Source organism: Catharus ustulatus, chromosome 24, assembly GCF_009819885.2.
Source record: "Catharus ustulatus isolate bCatUst1 chromosome 24, bCatUst1.pri.v2, whole genome shotgun sequence".
In the NCBI taxonomy this organism is placed as follows: domain Eukaryota; kingdom Metazoa; phylum Chordata; class Aves; order Passeriformes; family Turdidae; genus Catharus; species Catharus ustulatus.
Window position 1 is genome coordinate 1,073,437 of NC_046244.1, and position 20,712 is coordinate 1,094,148.

General features: G+C 50.7%; 1 protein-coding gene and 1 long non-coding RNA gene across 10 annotated transcripts in view; one reads left to right on the forward strand and one right to left on the reverse strand.

The window, feature by feature from the left end:
• The window catches only part of PAX7 (paired box 7), a 110,503-nt gene that overhangs the window by 21,938 nt on the left and 67,853 nt on the right, over positions 1 to 20,712 (forward strand). The gene's annotated exons all lie outside the window — the stretch shown is intronic.
• LOC117006929 lies at positions 12,921 to 18,764 on the reverse strand. The gene is made up of 2 exons (XR_004420043.1): positions 18,291 to 18,764; positions 12,921 to 13,296 (listed from the first exon to the last, which is right to left on the reverse strand). It is a non-coding gene; the product is annotated as an uncharacterized LOC117006929 (long non-coding RNA).

Below are 20,712 nucleotides of genomic sequence, written 5' to 3' on the forward strand. Positions count from 1 at the left end.
CCAGGATTTGGGAGGGGGGATTGTTGCCTGGACAGTGGAAAAAGCAACTTTGTCACCCCTTTATCCCTTGGAAAAACTTCCAGGGGTGCAGATCCCAAAAAACACCTGGGCAGGGTGGGGATTGGGAAGGTGAGGGCAGAGAATTCCCAGCACAACTCCCACTGCCAAACCCCTGAGTCCTGATGTTCCCATCCCATCCCATTGGTCCCACCCCATGGATCCCATCCCAGGGGGCCCTGCTGGCACATGGGGGGTGTCACCTCCCCATGGGGAAGGATTTTTGGGACCATTTTTTGGGACACCTCCCCACAGGGAGGGATTTTTAGGGATCATTTCCCAGGGATGACTACTCAGAGTCCGTAAACAGAGACGGCTCCAACTCCTGCACTGGGTGGGTCAAGAAATCCCCAAATATTCAAATCCTCTCTTTTCCAGCCCCACTGGGCCTGGAGCTGCTGTCCCCTCCAGGGGATGATTCTGGTCCTGACCCTCCAAACCTGGCCTTGGAGCTTCCCAAAGGAGCCCAGAGAGGGGCTGGAGCCACAGGAGCAGAACTGATGGATTTAATGACCCCCCAAAAAAACCCCAAAATGGCAGCAGGGAGGATAGATACAGCCAAGGGGGGCAGGGAATTAAAAAAAAGGGAGAAATACCAACTCAAGGGGGAAAAAACCCAACCAATGGGGGAAAAAATAGCAACCAAAATAAAAAAATTGCCAACCCAAGGGGAAAAATTACCAGCCCAAGGGGAAAAAGTGCCAACATAAGGGAAAAAATACCAATCCAAGAAGAAAATAATAGTGGGCAAAAGGAAATGTTGGGAATTGGGGAATACCTGGGGGATGGGCTCTGTAGGGAATGTGGGGAGCTGGGTTTGGGTTTGGGGCTTTGGAAGCAGCACTGCCTTCCCAAAGGGACGATGCCAAGGTTGCATCACTCTGGGATAAAACCGAGCGCATTCCCAACCCCTCATTTGGGGAGGAACAGGGAGATCTGGTTAATTAATTAATTAATTTATTTATTTATTTATTTATTATTAACCCTTCAAGCAAATGCATCCTGGTTTTTTTTGTGGGATCCTGTTGGCTTTACTGACCCGATTTTCCCAGTTTTTGGTAGGACACAGGATCCTTTCCAGCCCTTCCAGCACAGGAATATTTGGATTATTTCCTTCTGCCCTTTCCAGGAGGTGCCTTTGCCCAAGAGCATTGCAAATAAGGAGGGGAAAACAGAAATAGCTGTGGGGTGATGGAAAAGCCCCAGATTTGGGGTTGTTCCTGGTCTCAGAGGGAAAAAAAAACGCAAAGAAAGGAAACAGGAACTCCCCACAAAGCCGAGGAGTGTTTTCCAGGCCGATCCTGGATCCCATTTTGTCGCTCCAGGGATTATCACTTGTTGCTGATCCCAGCCAGCAGGTGTTCACAGCTATTCCTGATGGCTGGGATTTATGCAGAGCCGCTGGATGTGCCTGGAATCCCGGCCAGGCTGAGCCTGGGGAAGATCCCAGACTAAATTAGGGATTAAATAACCTGGGGATGAGGAGAAAATAAGGATTTTTTTATTAAAAAAAATCGGTATCTGGAGTTAACAGATGGAATTCCCTACTTAGCCCAAGCTAAAGTAGATACATTAAATTCCCTGTCTATGGAAAAATCCCAGAAGGGGCAGGGATGAGGGGGAAAATAGAGGTTCCAATCTATGAAAATAATGGAATCTCCAGGCATTAAATCCCTCTGCCTTGGGCTAGGAAATTCCCATTTTAAAGGGAAAGCAAAGGGAATGAATCTGTGGTTTTGCACTGGGAGAAGATGGATGATGGATGATGGATGGGTGGATGGATGGATGATGGATGGATGGATGGATGATGGATGGATGATGGAGGATGGATGGATGATGGATAGTGGATGGATGGATGATGGATGGACAGATGGATGGATGATGGATGGATGATGGATGGATGGATGGATGGAGGATGGATGATGGATGGATGGATGGATAGTGGATGGATGGATGATGGATGGACAGATGGATGGACAGATGGATGGATGATGGCTGGATGGATGAAGGATGGATGGATGATGGCTGGATGGATGGATGGATGATGGATGGATGATGGATAGTGGATGGATGGATGATGGATGGGTGGATGGTGGATGGGTGGATGGACAGATGGATGGGTGGATGGATGGATGATGGAGGATGGATGATGGATGGATGGTGGATGGATGGATGATGGATGGGTGGATGATGGATGGATGGATGGATGGATGGATGGATGGATGGATGGATGGATGGATGGAGGGGTCGAAATTCCCTGGATTTTGGGACTGTGGTTTGTGGGATGCCCTGGAGCAGGCAGGAGCTGGGGACAACCCAAGTGAGTGGTTTTCCCAAGTTTTTCCTGGAATTTCAGCAGCAAAATCAAAGCCAGAACCTCATGCAGGAATCCCTGGAGTGCAGGCCTATCCCCAGCTTTTCATTCCCCAATTCAAAATTCTTGTAGCATCCACAGAGGGAGTTTCACCTTAGCTGAAGTGCAGGCCTGGAGATTTGCAAGGAAAATCAGCTCACAGGGAAACCCCAGGAATAAAACTCAGCCCGTCAAGGCTTAGCTCTGTGGGTGGATTTATCCTGAGGAGCCCCATCCCATCCCTGGGAGGATTCCTGGTGTAAGCAGCATTGTAGGGATTGGGGCAGTCTGCAAAGAAGAATTCTGGGAATCAGCTCCACAGAGCTCCCAAAGCCTCCTCTGGCACCGGACGGAGCCCAAATCCTGGGAAAAGCCGAGGAACCCCCTGGGAAGGTGTTAGAAGGTGCTGAACTCCCCAAATTGGGATTTTTGAGATGCTTTGGGGGTTTTAAAGCAGGGCCTGGAGCTCATTCCTGAATATTCCTGGCACCAAACAAGAGGCTGCTGCCCCCAGCTGGGTTCCAGCGCTCCGAGCAAAGCTCAGCTCGCTCTCCCCTTAATTAATTAATTAAAGACACAATTGAGGGCTCACCTCTGCCCTGCCATAAAGCCATTCCCAGCTCCAGCCAGCATTCCTGGTGGGAAGAGCAAAGGGCCATTATTTACTTGTTTTCCAGGACAATTTATGCCAAATTTGTTTTTCCCAGCTCCTGTTGGCAGCAAAATTCAGTCAGGGGTGCAGAGAGGAGGAGGAGGGAATTTTGTTCCTATTAAATTCCAAAACCAAAGCACATCACATTCCCAAAAAAATGCCTTAAAAATGCCACTTCAGAGCTTTTGGTATCTCCTTTTTTCTCCTTTTTTCCCCCAAAAATTTTAATTTACAAAAACTTTTTGAAGCTTTCCAGGTTCAGCGTCACAAACGTGAGCTTTGTTGCTGGAAAAGGGCCCCAAAGAGCTCCAGGGCACATCCCAGTTAACTCAAAAAACGGGGATTAGGGGCTGCTAGGACCCCTGGGAATCCTTGGGAGTGCTGAGGGTGGGATGGATGTTCCCAGATTTATTCCATCCAGGAAGGGGCAGTTTGTGGTTTGGGGCAGAAAGGAAAGATTCGGGAAGGGTTCCACGGAAACAGGAGCAGCTGGAAAATCTGGGAATGTCTGATTTTCTGGGAATGTCAGCAGTGCATCCTCAGTAGGGTTTGGGGCACTGCACCTCAGAAAAAGAGAAAAATAATTAAAATAATTTGGATTCTTACATGGGAGGGAATGAAAGCCCAGAGGTGCCACCTCATGTCCCTCTGGGAGCTCCCAGCTCCAGAAGGAATTGTGGCTCCTGGAGGGAATTGTGGCTCCTGGAACTCCCCCACATTCCCAAACCAACCTCGAGGGCAGTGTCAGGGATCAAAGGGTGAGAAATGGATTTGCTCTGGGGCGTTCTGGAAACTGAGGGGGAATTTGAGGAAGAACTGGAGGAATTTGGGATCTGAGATCCGTGAGTTCTGCGCCTCCTGGGTTTTTCCGCTCTCCTGCATGCAGGATTTTGGTTATTTGGTTATTTGCTCTGGAGAGTTCTGGAAACTGAGGCGGAATTTGAGAAAGAGCTGGAGGGATTTGGGATCTGGGATCCGTGAGTTCTGCACCTCCCGGATTTTCCCTCTCTCCTGCATGTGGGATTTGGGTTATTTGGTAATTTGGTTATTTGCTCTGGAGAGTTCTGGAAACTGAGGGGGAATTTGAGGAGGAGCTGGAGGGATTTGGGATCTGGGATCATCGAGTTCTGCGCCTCCCGGGTTTTCCCTCTCTCCTGCATGTGGGATTTTGGTTATTTGGGAAATGATTCCCTTCCTTTCCCATCTCTAAATCTCTTGTGGATGGTGAGAAATCCATGAATTCCCTACAGGGAACGCGGGATATTCCATTGGAGATTTCCATGGATCAGAGCAGGGATCAGTTGCTCCCCCTCCCCTTCCCACATCCCCACATTTCTGGTCTGGGATTCATTGGGGTTGATCCATGGAAAATGGGTTTGTGTTTTCCTGGGGCACAGGAAAAGGCCGCTGCTCACAACCGCATCTCCCGATTAATCCGTGCGCTCCTGGGGGCCGCCAATTCCCCACTGGAAATTCGCTCCCGATTGTCTCGGCTCCCAAACCTGCAACCGCTTAGGTCCGGCTTTAATTCCCTCCATGTGAGCGGCCCCGCGGTGGGAAAAGTGGGAGATCCTTCCACTCCCACCTCCTGGAAAACTGGGAACAGCTGGGAAAGGGGAGCGTTGGCTCGGTGGGAATCCGCCTTTCCCTGGATTTGGGATCTCCTTGGAGACTCTCGGAGTAGAGTTCGCACAGGAGGGATTTTACCATAAGTAGGGGATTTATGGAATTTTAGGAATTTCATCTCTTAACTACAGATATGGATTTCAAAATCCTCGATTTTCTGCCATTTCCAGGTTATTTAATCCCAAATCCAACCCTGATCCCGGTATTCCCTCTCTTTTCCCTAAAAACCACGGAATTGAGTCATAGCTTTGAGGGCTGAAAATCTGGCTCTGCTGCCAGAATGTTCCACAATTCCCAAGTCCTGGCCGGGCTGGATGGGGCTTGGAGCAGCCTGGGACAGTGGGAATGTCCCAGGGGTGGCACCGAATCATCCGGGAATGTTTTGGGCTGGAAGGGCCTTAGAGATGACTGGGAATTGGGAATTGGGAATTCTTCACCACCAGAAACAGGAATGGGGTTGGAGATCCCTGTGAATTATCACCCATTAAATCTGATTCACAGGGACCTTGTGGTCCCATATCCCAACTCTGCCATGACTTACCCCATATTTCATCTGAGTGGTCCTAAATCCCAAATCCACCATGATTTATCCCATATTTCACCTTGTGAGTGATCCCATATCCCAAATCTGCCATGAGTTATCCCATATTTCAACTGAGTGGTCCCATATCTCATATCCACCATTATTTCTCCAATATTTCATCTTGTGAGTGATCCCATATCCCAAATCTGCAATGATTTATCCCGTATTTCATCTGGCTTGTCCTAAATCCCAAATCCACCATGATTTATCCCATATTTCATCTTCTAAGTTGTCCCATATCTCATATCCGCCATGATTTATTCCATATTTCATCTGAGTGGTCCCATATCCCAAATCCCCTTCCAGGGGCTGTGCAGGAGGGCTACAACTTTGGTGTTAATTAGGAATAGGCCTCGTTAACACCCCGTGAGTGGGGTCAGAGCTCATCCCAAACAGGATATCCAGGGAAAACTCGGCTTTGGGGGATTCCCTGGCTGTGATCCCAGAATTCCCCTGTTCACTGGTGCATTCTGGGAATGGGGAATGGGGCATTGTGGGAAGTGCTAACCCCGGAGGGGACAGTGGGGTCACTGTCCCTGCTCCTCCCAGGAGCTCTGATGGGACCTGTGGGATCCAGCCCAGACCTGGGGACTTGTGGGATCCAAACCTTTGGGATTTGTACAATCCATCCCAAACCTATGGAATTTGTGCAACCAATCCCAAACCTTTGGGATTTGTGCAATCCAAACCTTTGGGATTTGTGTGATCCATCCCAAACCTTTGGGATTTGTGCAACCAATCCCAAACCTTTGGGATTTTCACACCCCATCCCAAACCTTTGCCATTTGTGTGATCCATCCCAAACTTTTGGGATTTGTGTGATCCATCTCAGATCTATGGAGTTTGTGTGATCCAAACCTATGGAATCTGCGCAACCCATCCCAAACTTTTGGGATTTGTGTGATCCACTCCAAACCTGGGCAATTTTCCTTCCTTCTCTTCCCAGTCCCTGGTGTGACACCAGAGCCGGCAGTGGCAGCTCCTGTCCCCAGGGGAGAGACCCCAAACCCAAACCCAAACCCTGCCTGGCTATGTCCAAGAGGCTTGGTCTTCCCAAAGGGCTCAGTGTCCCCAAAAGGCTCCATGTCCCCAAAGGGCTCTCAATGACCCCAAAGCTGTTGTGATTCAGTGTCCCCAAAGCTGCTCTCAGTGTCCCCAAGGGATTCAGTGTCCCTAAAGAGTTTGATGTCCCCGAAGTGTTCTCAGTGTCCCCAAAGGGCTCTCAGTGTCCTCAAAGCTGCTGTGACTTGGTGTCCCCAAAGCTGCTCTCAGTGTCCCCAAGGAATTTGGTGTCCCTAAAGGGTTTGATGTCCCCAAAGCTACTCTCAGTGTCCCCAAAGCACTCTCAGTGTCCCCAAAGCTGCTGTGATTCAGTGTCCCTAAAGTGCTGTCAGTGTCCCCAAGGGGTTCGGTGTCCCCAAAGGGCTCTCAGTGTCCCCAAGGGATTCAGTGTCCCCAAGGGATTCAGTGTCCCCAAAGCTGCTCTCAGTGTCCCCAAAGTGTTCTCAGTGTCCCCAAAGCTGCCGAGACACGGACAGAGCTGAACCAGGACAAGAAGGCCAAATCCCGTTCCCATTCCTTTTCCCGGATCCTCTCTGGGGCCGATTCCCCAAACCAGGGACCCCAAATCCCCCCCAGCTGTCCCTGGTTCAGCTCCAGGTTCAGGGCCCAGCTCTGCCCTGGCCAGGATTCCAGCTGGGATGGGAGCCAGGCAGGGAGGAACCGCCAGAATTTTGGGGGTGGCTCGTTGGGGGTGCAGCCACCTGGGGAGCTCTTGCAGAGGCTCTGGAAACCCTTTGGCACCGCAGCCATTTGGTTGTGATTTGATCCCCCCAAGTGCTTCCCACCTCCAAAAGCCTGGAGCAAATCCAGGGCTCTGGAAGGTGAATTATTCCAAAGGGTTCAAAGGAAAAGAGACGAGAAAGGAGCCTGATTTTTGGTTTTTTGTGGTGTTGTTTTTTTTTTTTTTTTTTTTTGTATTTTGTTGTTGCTGTTGTTGCTTTTTTCCCTCTTCCCAACGTTTCTCCCTGAGCTGTTCTCTGGCATTTTTGGGAGTGTGGCCAGCCCAGCATTTGGAATTTCCCGATAATTCCGTTTGTTCCCAGCAGTCTGGAGGGCAAATCCATTCCCAGGGAATGAAATTTCTCAGTTCCTTGGAGAGGAATTTTTTATTTTCTGTCTCTTCTTTGCAGGGAAGGGGAATTTTCCGCTCCCAAAAATATCGGGAAGAGCGCCCTCGTTGCAATTCTGGGGGTTATGAAATAAACTGGGAAGGGATTTTGCCAAGAGAATTCCTGCAAGGGGAGATTTGGGATTGGGTTTTATTGGAATGTGGGGAATAATTCCACAGGGGAGAAGTGCACATCCAGAATTTGGATTTTTCCTGCCAAAATGGGAAGGCTCCCATGGAGAGGGAAGCGTTGATTAAATCAAATTCAATCCAGGGATTCTTGGGCCTGCTCAACCCAGCTCTCCAAGCTCCATATTCCCAAAAGTTGGGGAATTTTTATTGAGCTGATTATGGAGTCCATTTACAAATGTGTCATTCCCTTTTCCTGGGCTCCACTGAGAAGAAAACTCCTGGAAAAAAACTCCTGGGAAAAAACTCCGTGCTCATGTTTGGGATTTTAGAGAATCCTTTTAGGATTCCTGAACTTCTTGGTGCAAAGGGAAGGGAGAAGCCAAGATTTCAGGGATTTTATTGGATTTCAGCCTGTGGGGTTGCTCCAAGGGAATTTTGGGGGTCAGGGAATGGATGCCATGGAATGGGGTGGATAAATGGATCTGGGAACACTGGGCTAGAAAAGGAGCTGGGATATCGGGATGTGCTGGGGTAGGAGAGGTTGGAGTTCCTAAATTTCCTGGATCTGCACAGAAGGAAGGAATTTAAATCCTTTTGGGGTCAGCTTGGCCTTTTCCCAGTGCCCCCCAAGGAAAACCGTTCAATTCCAGCTCCTGCTGCTGGGGAAACTGGGCTGGATTGGGATTTTTGGGGCTGGTTTGGGATTTTCAGAGCTGGATTGGGATATTTTGGGGCTGAATTGGGATTTTCAGAGCTGGTTTGTGTTCTTCAGGCTGGACTGGGATTTTTTGGGGCTGGATTGGGATTTTCAGAGCTGGATTGGGATTTTCAGAGCTGGTTTGTGTTCTTCAGGCTGGATTGGGATTTTCAGGGCTGGATTGGGATTTTCAGAGCTGGATTGTGTTCCTCAGTCTGGATTGGGATTTTCAGAGCTGGTTTGTGTTCTCCAGGCTGGATTAGGATTTTCAGAGGTGGATTGGGATTTTCAGAGCTGGTTTGTGTTCTTCAGGCTGGACTGGGATTTTTTTGGGGCTGGATTGGGATTTTCAGAGCTGGTTTGTGTATTTTCAGGGCTACTTTGGGTTTCTCAGGGTTGGTGTGGGTTTTTTTTGTGCTGATTTGTGTTCTTCAGGGCTGGATTGGGATTTTCAGAGCTGATTTGTGTTTTTTGGGGGCCAGTTTGAGATTTTTGGGGCTGATTCGAGATTTTCAGGGCTGATTTCACATTTTTGGTGTGAGTTTGGGATTTTTGAGGCTGGTTTGAGATTTTTGGGGCTGGTTTATGGTTTGTTTTGGGCCAGTTTGGCATTTTGGGGGCTGGTTTGAGATCTCCAATGTTGGTTTGGGATTTTTTTGGGGCCAGTTCAGGGTTTTTTGAGGCCAGTTTAAGATTTTTTGGGGCTTGTTTGGAATTTTTTGGGCCTGTTTGGGATTTTCAGGACTGGTTTGTGGTTTTTGGGGCCAGTTTGGGATTTTTGGGACCAGTTTATAGTTTTCAGGACTGGTTTGTGTTTTTTGGGGCCAGTTTGGGATTTTCAGGGCCAGTTTGAGATTTTCAGGGCTGGTTTGGGATTTTTAGGGCTGGTTTGGGATTTTTGGGGCCGCTCCCGGTGCCCGCACACCCCTGGCAGTGGCAGCCGCCACGAGACATGGCAGCAATTAAGAACTGAGAATCTTTCCCAGCAATCCCGGAGCTAAGGAACCACCATGGTCCAGTGCCTCAAAAATCCCCATTAGCCCACGCCACTTATGGCCATAAAATTCCTCGTTTTCTGCTTTTCATCGGCCTCACCCCGGAATCTTCGTTTTGCTTTATTTCTACATTTGCACTCCAACAATGGCAATCAGCCCGTGCCCAGAGTGTTGCAAATCAGAAATTTGTCCACATTTTTTCCACCACCTTCCCGGGCGAAGCTGCTTTTTTCCCTGGGAACGGCCGGGAGCAGGCGGGGGAAGGGGCCGGAGATTGATCGGAGCCCTTGGAAGTCGCCGGGATCGGGGCAGGGAGAGGGGGAGCAGCGAGAATTCTGCCGTGAAAAGGCAGCTTGTGGTGGCAGGAGCTCCCCTGGAAAGCTCCTGGTGTTTTCCTGAACTTTATCCACATTTTCACCTACTCTGAGGGTTTGGGTTTGGGGTTTTTGGGGGGTTTGTTTGGGTTTAAAGTGACCTGGACTGGTTAAACTGGGAGAAAGAACCACAAGGGTCTGCCTGTGGAGTGAGGAAAAGGAAGATCCGAGGATGTTTTGTTCTGTCCCTCTTGGCCTGGGAGGGGTTTTGGGGTTTGTGGTTTGGGGTTATAGCAGCTGAGTGCTGCTTTCCCAGGATTTGGGGATCAGCCCCACAAAATTTGGGCTCTTTGCAGAGCTGCGGACAGCTCCCAGATCGTGTCCCAGAGCTGTGGCACCACCTGGGCTGTCCCTGTGGGGACAATTTCAGCTCTTCTGGGGCACCAAGAGTTCTTCCCAGGGCCTGATACCTCGGAGTTGAGCAGCTCATCCCAAATCCAGCCCTGCTTCCCCATTGGGCTCATCCCAAATCCAGTCCCAGGCTGCTCCCAGCCCTGCTTCCCCCATTGGGCTCATCCCAAATCCAACCCCAGGCTGCTCCCAGCCCTGTTTCCCCACTGGGCTCATCCCTCTGCTCATCCCAAATCCAACCCAGGCTGCTCCCAGCCCTGCTTCCCCCATTGGGCTCATCCCAAATCCAACCCCAGGCTGCTCCCAGCCCTGCTTCCCCCTCTGGGTACATCCCAAATCCAGCCCCAGGCTGCTCCCACCCTGTTTTCCCCTTTGGGCTCATCCCAAATCCAATCCCAGGCTGCTCCCAGCCCTGTTTCCCCATTGGGCTCATCCCTCTGCTCATCCCAAATGCAATCCCAGGCTGCTCCCAGCCCTGCTTCCCCTGCTGGGCTCACCGCAGTCCTCATCCCAAATCCAACCCCAGGCTGCTCCCAGCCCTGCTTCCCCCCCCGGGCTCATCCCAAATCCATCCCCCGAGCCCATCCCGGTGTTTCCTGGGAACTGGGAGCGCTGGCTGTGGCTGGAGCCAGCTGGCCACGGGGACAGTCACCCCCGGTGACCCCTGAATCCAGCTCTGAGCAAAGCCTCGTGCTCTGTGCCCTTCCTAGGGAGGTTTGTCGGAATCCAAAGGAATAGGAACGGGGGGAAGGGGAATAAAATAAAAAAAGGAGATTTTTAGGACTTAGCTGTGGCCTGCCCGGATTTCCCTCTTTGGCATTTGGACACTGGAGAAAAAAATGGCCGGGATTTAAAGAGGAGGAAAATTCCTGCTGGCGGGAGCAGCCTCGTGCTGGGGGCAGGGGTGACCTACTAAGGGTTTTCATTGCTCGCCAGCCGCGGGGATATCGGAGCTGTTCCGCTCTAATCCATCCTCTCTGTCCCCGCGTGAGCGTCGCCCTTCCCGAGCCGTCCAAACCCGGCTCTTCCTGCGGGATCCGCCCCCGCTGTCACCTCCTGTCCTCTCCTTGTCCTGCTTTGTCCTGGGATCGTGCGATGGCTTGGCTTGGAGGGACCTTCGAGCCCATCCTGTTCCACTCCTCCCACGATCCCAGGCTGCTCCAAGCCCGTCCTACCTGGCCTTGGGCACTTCCAGGGGTGGAGAATCCACGGCTTCCCTTGGAAATCCATTCCAGGGCTTCTCTGCCCTCCCAGGGAAGAATTTATCCCAAAAATCCCATCCAACCCCCGCTCTTTTGTCCCAAACCCCGTCATTCCCCCTCTCACCCCTCATGCCCCAAATTTCAGAGGTCGGCACTGGAAAACACCTTTCCCTAAAAACCCTTCCTGCTGGAGCTGATCCCTCCCTGCCAAGGCATCCCCTCTCCTGGGATGCCTGTGTGGGTTTGGGAGGGCTGAAATAAAAGGAAGAAAATATCCAGGAGTGTCTGAAGGAGGACAAGGGTGGGGAAGGGGCTGAGGACGCTTGGAATGCTCAGCTGGAGGAGAGGAGATGAGGGAGGGACAGCTCCAATCTCTGCTCAGGATCCAGGGAATGCTGGAGCCGTGCCAGGGTTGGGCATCAGGGAAGTCCCTCTGTCCTGCCTCTGTGGGGCAGGGCCAGGCTCAGTCAACCCCAATTGGGGCCATGAATTAATCAAAAGGGCAGTAAGGCAGCCCTTTCCTTTCCCTTTCCCTTTCCCTTTCCCTTTCCCTTTCCCTTTCCCTTTCCCTTTCCCTTTCCCTTTCCCTTTCCCTTTCCCTTTCCCTTTCCTCACATTTCTATTTAATAACCAATGCATTCATTAATTGATCAATTAATTAATTGATATTTATCCCTTTTCCCGGGTCTGTTCTCCATCCCCTCCCATGATTTTGGCATTGCATGGATTTTCAGAACCCCCTAAATCACAGATATGATTTTTATAGGGATGTTTGTCTTTCCTGGGATTCTTCCCCCTATGTCCAGGTGTAAACCTTGCTGGGAACTCACCTGGATTTCCATTTATTCCAATTTATTCCAATTTATTTCCATTTATTTCCAATTCCCTTCTCTTTGGGACACAATAAATCCCAGCTGGAGTTGTTTCCCCTCTGCTAAAACTCAAGGAAAGGCCCAAAAAGGGCCAAATCTGGTTTTTTTGAAGAAAAACAATTCAATGAGGTGATGGAGGTCGTGAGGAAATCAGGATTTTCCGTGGCCAGAAACACCTTTTTGGATAAAAAAATCTGATTTTTCATGACCTGGCCAAGATGATTTTTGCTTCCTCCCAGACTTGCAGATCCCAGAGCGGAATTTTGCTGGCGAAAAAATGAAATTTGGGAGTTTCCCCTCCTCTTTCTGTGCACAAACATCATTCCATTCCCCATCCTGGTGTTTCCTTGGATACTTTTCCAGCTGCATTTTCCATCCTCTGCACAATTTGATCCCAGGGATCAAATATCAGTTTTTAATGGGAAAAAAAAAAAAACCCTCAGCTTTTGGCAGCAGCAGCCGGGAATTCCCAGTTCTGGGAGGATCCCCCTGGGTGCAGGGGGCAATCCTGGAGTATCCCAAGTTTCCATTGGGAAATGCCCAACCCTGGAGCTGCCAGGGGCAGGATTTGGGATAAAATCGACCATTTTTGGTGTGGAAACTCCTCTGGGAAGGCGTCAGCAGAGGGTGACATTGTGCAGGATTGGGGAACATCGGGGAATATCTGGAATGCTGCCACCGAACACTTGGGAGCCTCCAAAGTGGCCAAAAAATTCTGAGGAATGGCCTAAAATTCCAAGGAAGCGTGTTGGGTACTGGGAAAAGGGATTTGGGGTAATAAGGAATTACTTTGATGAGTTTGCCATGGGAATATTTTAGATCTAAGCCTTAATCCTGTGCTAAAAATTCCAGAATTTAGAAATATCACTGAACTTCTTTAATACGTGAAACAAGACACCCAATCCAACCTTTTCCATGGTTTTGACAGAATTTTGAAGGGTTGGAAGGGGAACTTTGTTGCTGTGAGAATGAAATGGATCCAAGTGCTGTTCTGTGGGAATTGGAAAGGATACAAAGGTGGAATTTCGCTTCTTGGAGGGAATTTTGTGCCGTTCCTGCAGGACTTTGGGGATAATTTATGGATTTATCATAACGAGGATAATTTATGGATTTGTGGTTGTGGTGAACTGGGCTGAACCCGAGTGGGGAGGGTTTGGAGCCAGGTGTTGGAATTCAGGTGGATTTCAGGTTCTTTGCCTGTGGATCAGGAAATTCCAGGGTTTTCCATGGCTCTGGGAATGAAATGGCAGGGAATTCTGTTATTCCAAACCATTCCAAATCATTCTCAGCCATTCCAAACCATTCCCAGCCATCCCCAACCATTCCCAACCATTCCCAGTAATCCCCAGTCATTTCCAACCATTCCCAGCCATCCCCAACCATTCCCAACCATTCCCAGTAATCCCCAGTCATTTCCAACCATTCCCAGTCATTCCCAACCATTCCCAACAATTCCAAACCATTCCCAACCATTCTAAACCATTCCCAACCATTCCAAATCATTCCCAACCATTCCCAGCCATTCCCAGTAATTTCCAGTAATTCCCAGTCTTTCCCAACCATCCCCAGTCATTCCCAACCATTCCCAACCATTTCCAGTTGTTCCCAACCATTCCTCACCATTTTCAACCATTCCCAACCGTTCTCAGCCATTCCCAGTCATTCCCAACCAATCCCAACCATTCCCAACCATTCCAAACCATTCCCAGTCATTCCCAGTCATCCCAAACCATTCCCAGTTGTTCCCAACCATTCCCCATCATTCTCAACCATTCTCAACTATTCTCAACCAATCTCAATCATTCCCAGCATTTCCAACCATTCCCAGTAATTCCCAGTCATTCCCAGTCATCCCCAACCATTCCAAACCATTCTCAGTCATCCCCAACCATTCCCAGCCATTTCCAGTCACTTCCGGTAATTCCCCACCATTCCCAGTAATTCCCAGTAATTCCCAACCATTCCCAACCATTCCTAACCAATCCCAGCCATTGTCAGGTCCTGGGAGCTCCAAGGCTGAATATCCCATTGGGGTTTCCCAGAATTTAAATGAACATCCCAGGAGAGCATCCCAGCCCTCGGGCTTCCATTTTCCAGAGCTCTGGCTTTTCCCAAATCCAGATTTTTGGGGTTTTTTTGGAGAAATTGTGCCTCCATTTAGAAAACATCATGAAAACAAAGGAATTCCTGGTTTTTCCAAGGGCACCTGTGGTTTCCTTGGTTTGGCTCCTGAGTATTTCCCTGCCTGGCACAGGGACCTCTCCCTGGAACTGGGATCTTTCCCTGGAACTGGGATCTCTCCTTGGAACTGGGATCTCTCCCAGGAACTGGGATTTCTCCCTGGAACTGGGATCTCTCCTTGGCTGCCACAGCTCTGGAATTGTCCTGCAGCTCCAGGAGCTCCCTCTCTCTGGGTTTGGAATCTTTGGGAATCTTGGAGCATGGAGGGAAGAGAGGCAGACCAGCAAAATCCTTGACTCAGGAGTGGGAGTTCCAGAGAATGTTCAGGGGTTTCACTTCCACCAGAGCCATTCCCAGCCATTCCCAACCATTCCCAGCTGGAATTTGGGATTCCAAAGGAATAATTTGTTGGGAATCTCAAGGCACACACAGATGGTGCCAGGAATCCCACCCGTTCCTTTTGGAACCTTGGTCTCCAGAGAGCCCAGCCTGGAGTTATCACATCCAGGTTTTATTCCCAGTGAAAAGGAATTCCCACCCTCAGCTTCTCCCATTTATCCTCCCACCATCCCTTGTCGGGTTTTCCCTCCCCAAAACCCCTCCAATCCCAATCCCAATCCCATGCTGCAGGAACCCTGGAAAAACAGAAAAGAGAGGAAAACCCCCCCAAAACACCGGGAATGTGGCCAATTCCAACCCCTGCAGTTTGGAAGAGTTTCACATTCCAGGGGGAGGCAATTCCTTCATCCAGTTCCCCTCTCCCAGAAGGGAAAGTTCCTGGAGTGTCCAGGATGGAATCATTCCCTACATTCCCCAGGCAGGAATATCAAAACTTCCTTAAGAATTCCAGGGAATTTGCTCTGCTCTGGAAAATGGGGAGCAGGGCTGGGGGAGAGGGGTTCAGCTCCAGCAGGGTCAGGATTTCTGAGCCTGGAGCCAAATCCCAAATTGCCAGGAGCTTGGATGGGTGAGGAAATCTCACCTGGGCACCTCAGGAGCTCGGAAAGGTTTTTCCTGGAATATTTTCTGCTCTTAAATCTCAGATTCCCAGGAGCTTGGATGTGTGAGGGAATCTCACGTGGGCTCCTTAGGAGCTGAGAAAGGGATTTTTGTTTTGGTTTTTTTTTTGGGATATTTAACTTTTTGAGCTGAGGGTGGGAATGTTCTTCTTGCAACTCTTCCCTGTTTGGTTTTCCAGGAGTTTCCTTGGTGTTTCCGACCCTTTTTATAGTTTTTAGGATCGGCTTTGTTTATGGTTTAGCTCAGAACTGGTTCAGCGCCGTCCCACGCGTGGTTCAGGAGATGCTGAGAGCCAGAATCAACTCCTGCCCTGGAGGCTGAGGGTCCACAGGGATCCCAGAGATCCCAGGGGGATCCCAGAGATCCCACCTGGATCCAGGCACAAAATTCCCATTCCTTTTGCGCCGTTGTGGTCCCAGGGGAAACAAAAATTTGGTATCAGCAAACTGACCAGCAAAGTTGGCTGTCCCCATTTCTGTGGTGTGGTTAAAACAATTCAAACAATGGAAAAATGCCAGGATCGCTGGGAATAAGGGAATAGAAGCAGAAAACACAATTTTTCTTCTCAAATCTCAATTTTTGGGATTGAATGGAGCCAGTGCTTGGTAGGAAAACAAAAATCTCATTGAAGAGTTGGGAAACAAAGTGAGATTTTCCTTTTTGACTCAGCTGACACATTTCTGCAGTCTGGGATTGAAATGTTTTGGTTCTTTATTTATAAAAAAACCCAACCAGGAATGATCCAAGATCATCCAGAACCCGGATGATCTGGAGGTCTGGGTGGGAAACTGGGAAACTCCAGAGCTCCAAAGCAGAGCAGAAATCCCTGTTCCCACCTCAAATCCCACATTTTCCATCCCTCCACTGCACCTCTTCCAGCACCCTCCTGGCTCCATCCCCCTGGGAATCTCTTTGGAATGCTCAGCTGGAATTCTGGAATAGGAGGGAGCTGGGGAAGGTCTCAGCTCTGCCCTCACACCACCAGGGAGGCTTTGCCTCCTGGGATCGCCATCCAACAGGGGATGGGATCAATCCCAGCTCCCAAAAATCCCTTGGATCACATTCCAACAGGGATGGGATCATTCCCAGCTCCCAAAACTCCCTTAGATCACATTTCAAGAGGGAAGGGATCATTCCCAGCTCCTGGAAGATCCCTTGGATCACATTCCAACAGGGGAAGGGATCATTCCCAACTCCCAAAAATCCCTTGGATCACATTCCAAGAGGGGAAGGGATCATTCCCAGCTCCTGCAAGGTCCCTCTTTACACTTCAGAACACCCAATAAGTGAGGTCATCCCTCCTGAGGAAAGCCTGGATAAACCCCATGGAATACTGCCCATGGAATACTGCCCATGAAATACTGCCCATGGGCTCTGGAGAGCACCTGTGGCACTGGGAGCTTGGGAGATTCCTCCTGGATGGTGGCCTTGGGGACATCTGTGTCCTGTGTCGTGGTAAACTCCTGGGTGGTGGCCTTGGGGACAGCCTGGGGTGGGATTGGGCCCCCCCATCCTTTAGGGAAATCAGTGTCTGACACCCCAGGGGTTAAACTGGGGCAAATTCCTGTGGAAATGGAGCCCTGGTGCCAGTGGGACTCAGTGGGCTCTGGGCTCAGCACGGCTCCCTTGGCGTCAGCCACTCCTGGCCTTGCTGGGCACGTTCCTGGTGGATCCCAGCGCTAGGAAGGGAATTTTTTGTGCCAAAAACCAGGAAAAATCCACAGTGCTGTGCTTGCTCCTCTGCTGAACACCTCAGTGTGGTGGCTGGGAGTTCCCTGCTGCACCTCAGGGACCCTTGAGCAGGAGGAATTTGGGATTCCTGCACACTTTGATCCCAGCACAACTGGGTTTTTTCCCCTCTGGGGCCGGGTGCTCTATACCATGACCAAACCAGGACTTTTCTGTGGATGGAAACTCATTTTTGGACAAAAATATCTGATTTTTTGTGACCTCACTGAGACGATTTTAATGCAGGGCAGGGTAGGAGCGGTTCTGTGGGAGGGGGATGTGGTTCCAGGGTTGTTGTCAGGAGGAGAATCCAAATTCCAACACCTGTGGGAGAAGCTGCCACCCCATCCTTTATTACTCCTGCCCTGGCTGTGATGCCTTTTGGGGCTACCTGAAAACAGAACCCAGACAAAACTAAGGGAATAAAAAGCACTTGTGTTTATTGAAGGGCCTTCAGGTGCATTTAGGGCTGACAAAGCTACACCCAGAAATGGACCATGGGCCACAGGTTTTCACACTTTTGTAAGTATGCATATTGGGGGTTAATCCTGCAATTACAGCTTCAGGTAATGAAGTCATTTACCCCAGGTTTGCTCTCCCCAACTCCCTTTTGTTTCCATTTCTGGGGGCCTGAGGCACTGAGGTGTCCTTGATTCCCAGCCCAGAGAGGAATTGTTGTGTGTGCCCAAGGTGGGAGAGCAGCAGCTGCCACTGTGTGTGGAGTTAGTTACACACTGCAGAACTGCAGGGCTACAAATACATGAAAAATAGAAAAGCTGAAATCCTGAGGCATCAGCTGGTGGCTCTGGGCAGCCCCAGGAGCGCAGGAGGAGCCGCTCTGGTTCTCGTTCCTCCATCCTTCTCCTGGTTCCTCTTCCCTTCCCCTCATTCCTCTTCCCTTCTCCTCATTCCTCCATCCTTCCCCTGGTTCCTGCATCCTTCCCCTCGTTCCTTCACCCTTCCTCTCATTCCTCCATCCTTCCCCTCGTTCCTCCATCCTTCCCCTCATTCCTCTTCCCTTCCCCTCGTTCCTCCATCCTTCCCCTCGTTCCTCCACCCTTCCCCTCCTTTCTCCATCCTTCCCCTCGTTCCCCTTCCCTTCCCCTCGTTCCCCTTCCCTTCCCCTCATTCCTCTTCCCTTCCCCTCGTTCCTCCACCCTTCCCCTCGTCCCCCTGCCCTGCCCAGGCCGGCTCCGCCGCATCCCCCGGCTCCGACCCCTCCCGGCCCCGCGCCCCTCGTCCCTCCCCCCGCGGCATCCCGGGCTCCTTCCCGGGGGTTTTAATATTCAGTCCGTACCTTCCACATGAGCAGTGCTGAAGAGCGGAGTGTCGGGGTTTATTGATATCACCCGGGGCCGCTCGGGGCTGTCAGCTGCACATTCAGCCTCCCGCGACCCCCTAAGGTGCGGGTCCTGGCAGCTCTAAAGGAATCCGCACAAAAAAAAATCCCTTTTTTTGTTCGGCCCAAGGTGAGACAATGCGGGCAGGGCCCTGCTCCAGATGACAGCGCTGATAAAGGAGCGCGGCGCAGGGATATCTTCCTTTCTTCGCGCTGCTTCTTTCAATCCTTCTTTCTGTCACTCGCATTCTCTCCTCCCTACACTTCCCTTTCTTCTCTTTCTTCTGGCGGCCGCGGCAGGGACGGGCCGGGTTCAATCGCGGGCGAATGTCACAGCCCCGCTCGCAGCGCATCCCCGGGGGCTGCCAGGGGCGCGGCCCGCCCGGGCCTTTCTCCCGAGCGCGTCCCGGGGGTTCCTGACATGAATGGAGAGCTGGGAGCGTTTTGGGGGGAAAAGCGGGCAGAGGAGGGGGGAAAACGTGGTGAGAAAGGGAGAGGAGGCAGCAGAAACGCGGGAGGAAATGTGGGATTTGCGGCGAGGCAGGAGGATGTGAATATCCATATATATATATAAATATAAATACATAAATATCTAGAGATATAGACATGTATAGAAATATATTTATAAATATCTAGAAAGTGTAATACCCAAAAACTCACAGGGACACAGTGAGCGGCCGGGGGATAAAAAAATTCAGATATTCCAAAAATCCTTCGTGAGTTTTGCTGCATCCCTGATTTCCCAAATGGAGCATGAGGCAAGGGAAAGGAAGAGGAACACAGGGACACAGGGATCTGTCCCTGGGACTGGGATCTGTCCTTGGAACTGGGATCTGTCTTTGAACTGGGATCTGTCCCTGGAACATCTCCTTGGAATTGAGATATCTCCTTGGAACTGGGATCTCCCACTGGCACTGGATCTCTTCATGGCTGCCACAGCTCTGGAATTGTCCAGCAGCCCCAGGAGCTCTGTCTCTCCAGGATTGGAATATTTGGGAATCTTTGGGCACAGAGGAAAGTTCTCCTCCTCCTGCAGGGTGATGGCTCTGCTGCGCCATCCACACCTGCTGCACTCCTGGTGTCACCAAAACTTCCCATTTTGGTGAAATTAGTTCCTCTTCTCTGGAAAAGTCTGACACAGAAGTGTCTGGGCAGGGCTGGAGCAGCAGGGGAAGCACAGGACAGGATTGAGGGCCCCCTCAGAGCTGTGTCCAGGAGTGGCACAGCTGATGGATCCCAGTCCCAAACTGGGGCTGGGCATCCCCAGGGTGTCCCTGGCTCTGACTGGAGCCACATCCCAGTCCAGGAGGGGCACAGCTGATGGGTCCCAGTCCCAAACTGGGGCTGGGCATGAGGAGAAGCAGCTGGGCCCAGGTCACAGAGCTGCCCCAAGACCCCCAGGAACTAAACCTGGTGTGGATAAACATGGACAGGGAATTTTCCCCTCTGGTCCTTCCCTCCCTGATTTCCCAACCCCAGGCCACAGCCACACTCATGCCTGGAAGTGTCCCCTGCAGCCTGGGGGCTGGGGTGGGTTTCCTGCTTGGGATTCTCCAGGAATCCCAGGATCAGGGATTGTCTGAGATAGATCCCTCTAAATCCAGAGATTGTCCAGGATCAGATCTCCCACCTTATACTCTTCCCTGTAAATCCAGGGGTTATCCAGGATCAGATCCCTGTAAATCCAGGGGTTATCTGGGATAGGATCCCTGTAAATCCAGGAGTTATCTGGGATGGGATCCCTGTAAATCCAGGGGTTATCTGGGATGGGATCTGTGTAAATCCAGGGGTTATCTGGGATCAGATCTCCCATCCCTGATGCCAGCAGGCTCCCCGTACTCAGCCCTCCCAGCCCTGTGGGATGTGTTTGTGCCGCTCCACGGGGAATCCTTGTGAGGGACCAGCAGGGCTGGAGCAGGAAAGGGAAGAAAGCAAAACAAAAAAGGGGGGAAATGCCAGAGAAAATGAGCAGAGCTTTTCTTCCCAACACCTCTTTGCTGCTGTTCCTCCAACCTGGATCCCAGATGGTTTCCCTTGGCCTCCCAGTTTGGGGAGCACTGGGGTGCCCCTCTTTGAATGGGAGAGCTGGGAACCTCCTTGGTCCTTCCCTCCTTCCTTCCTTTGATGCCTTGGAGTGGCTGCCTGGAACAGGGAGCAGACAAGATGAAGATAATAAAATTGGATATTTATTCAAGGCCTTGCACAGACACACCTTGGGCTGTCAGAAGCCTCTGAGGCTGCACCCAAGGTGGTCACGAGTTTTTCAGCCAATTATATATAAATTTGCTCCATTTGCATATTGGGGGTTAATCCTCTAATTATAACTTCAGGTAATGAAGTCATTCACCCCCAGTTTGCTCCCCACAATTCATTTTGTTTG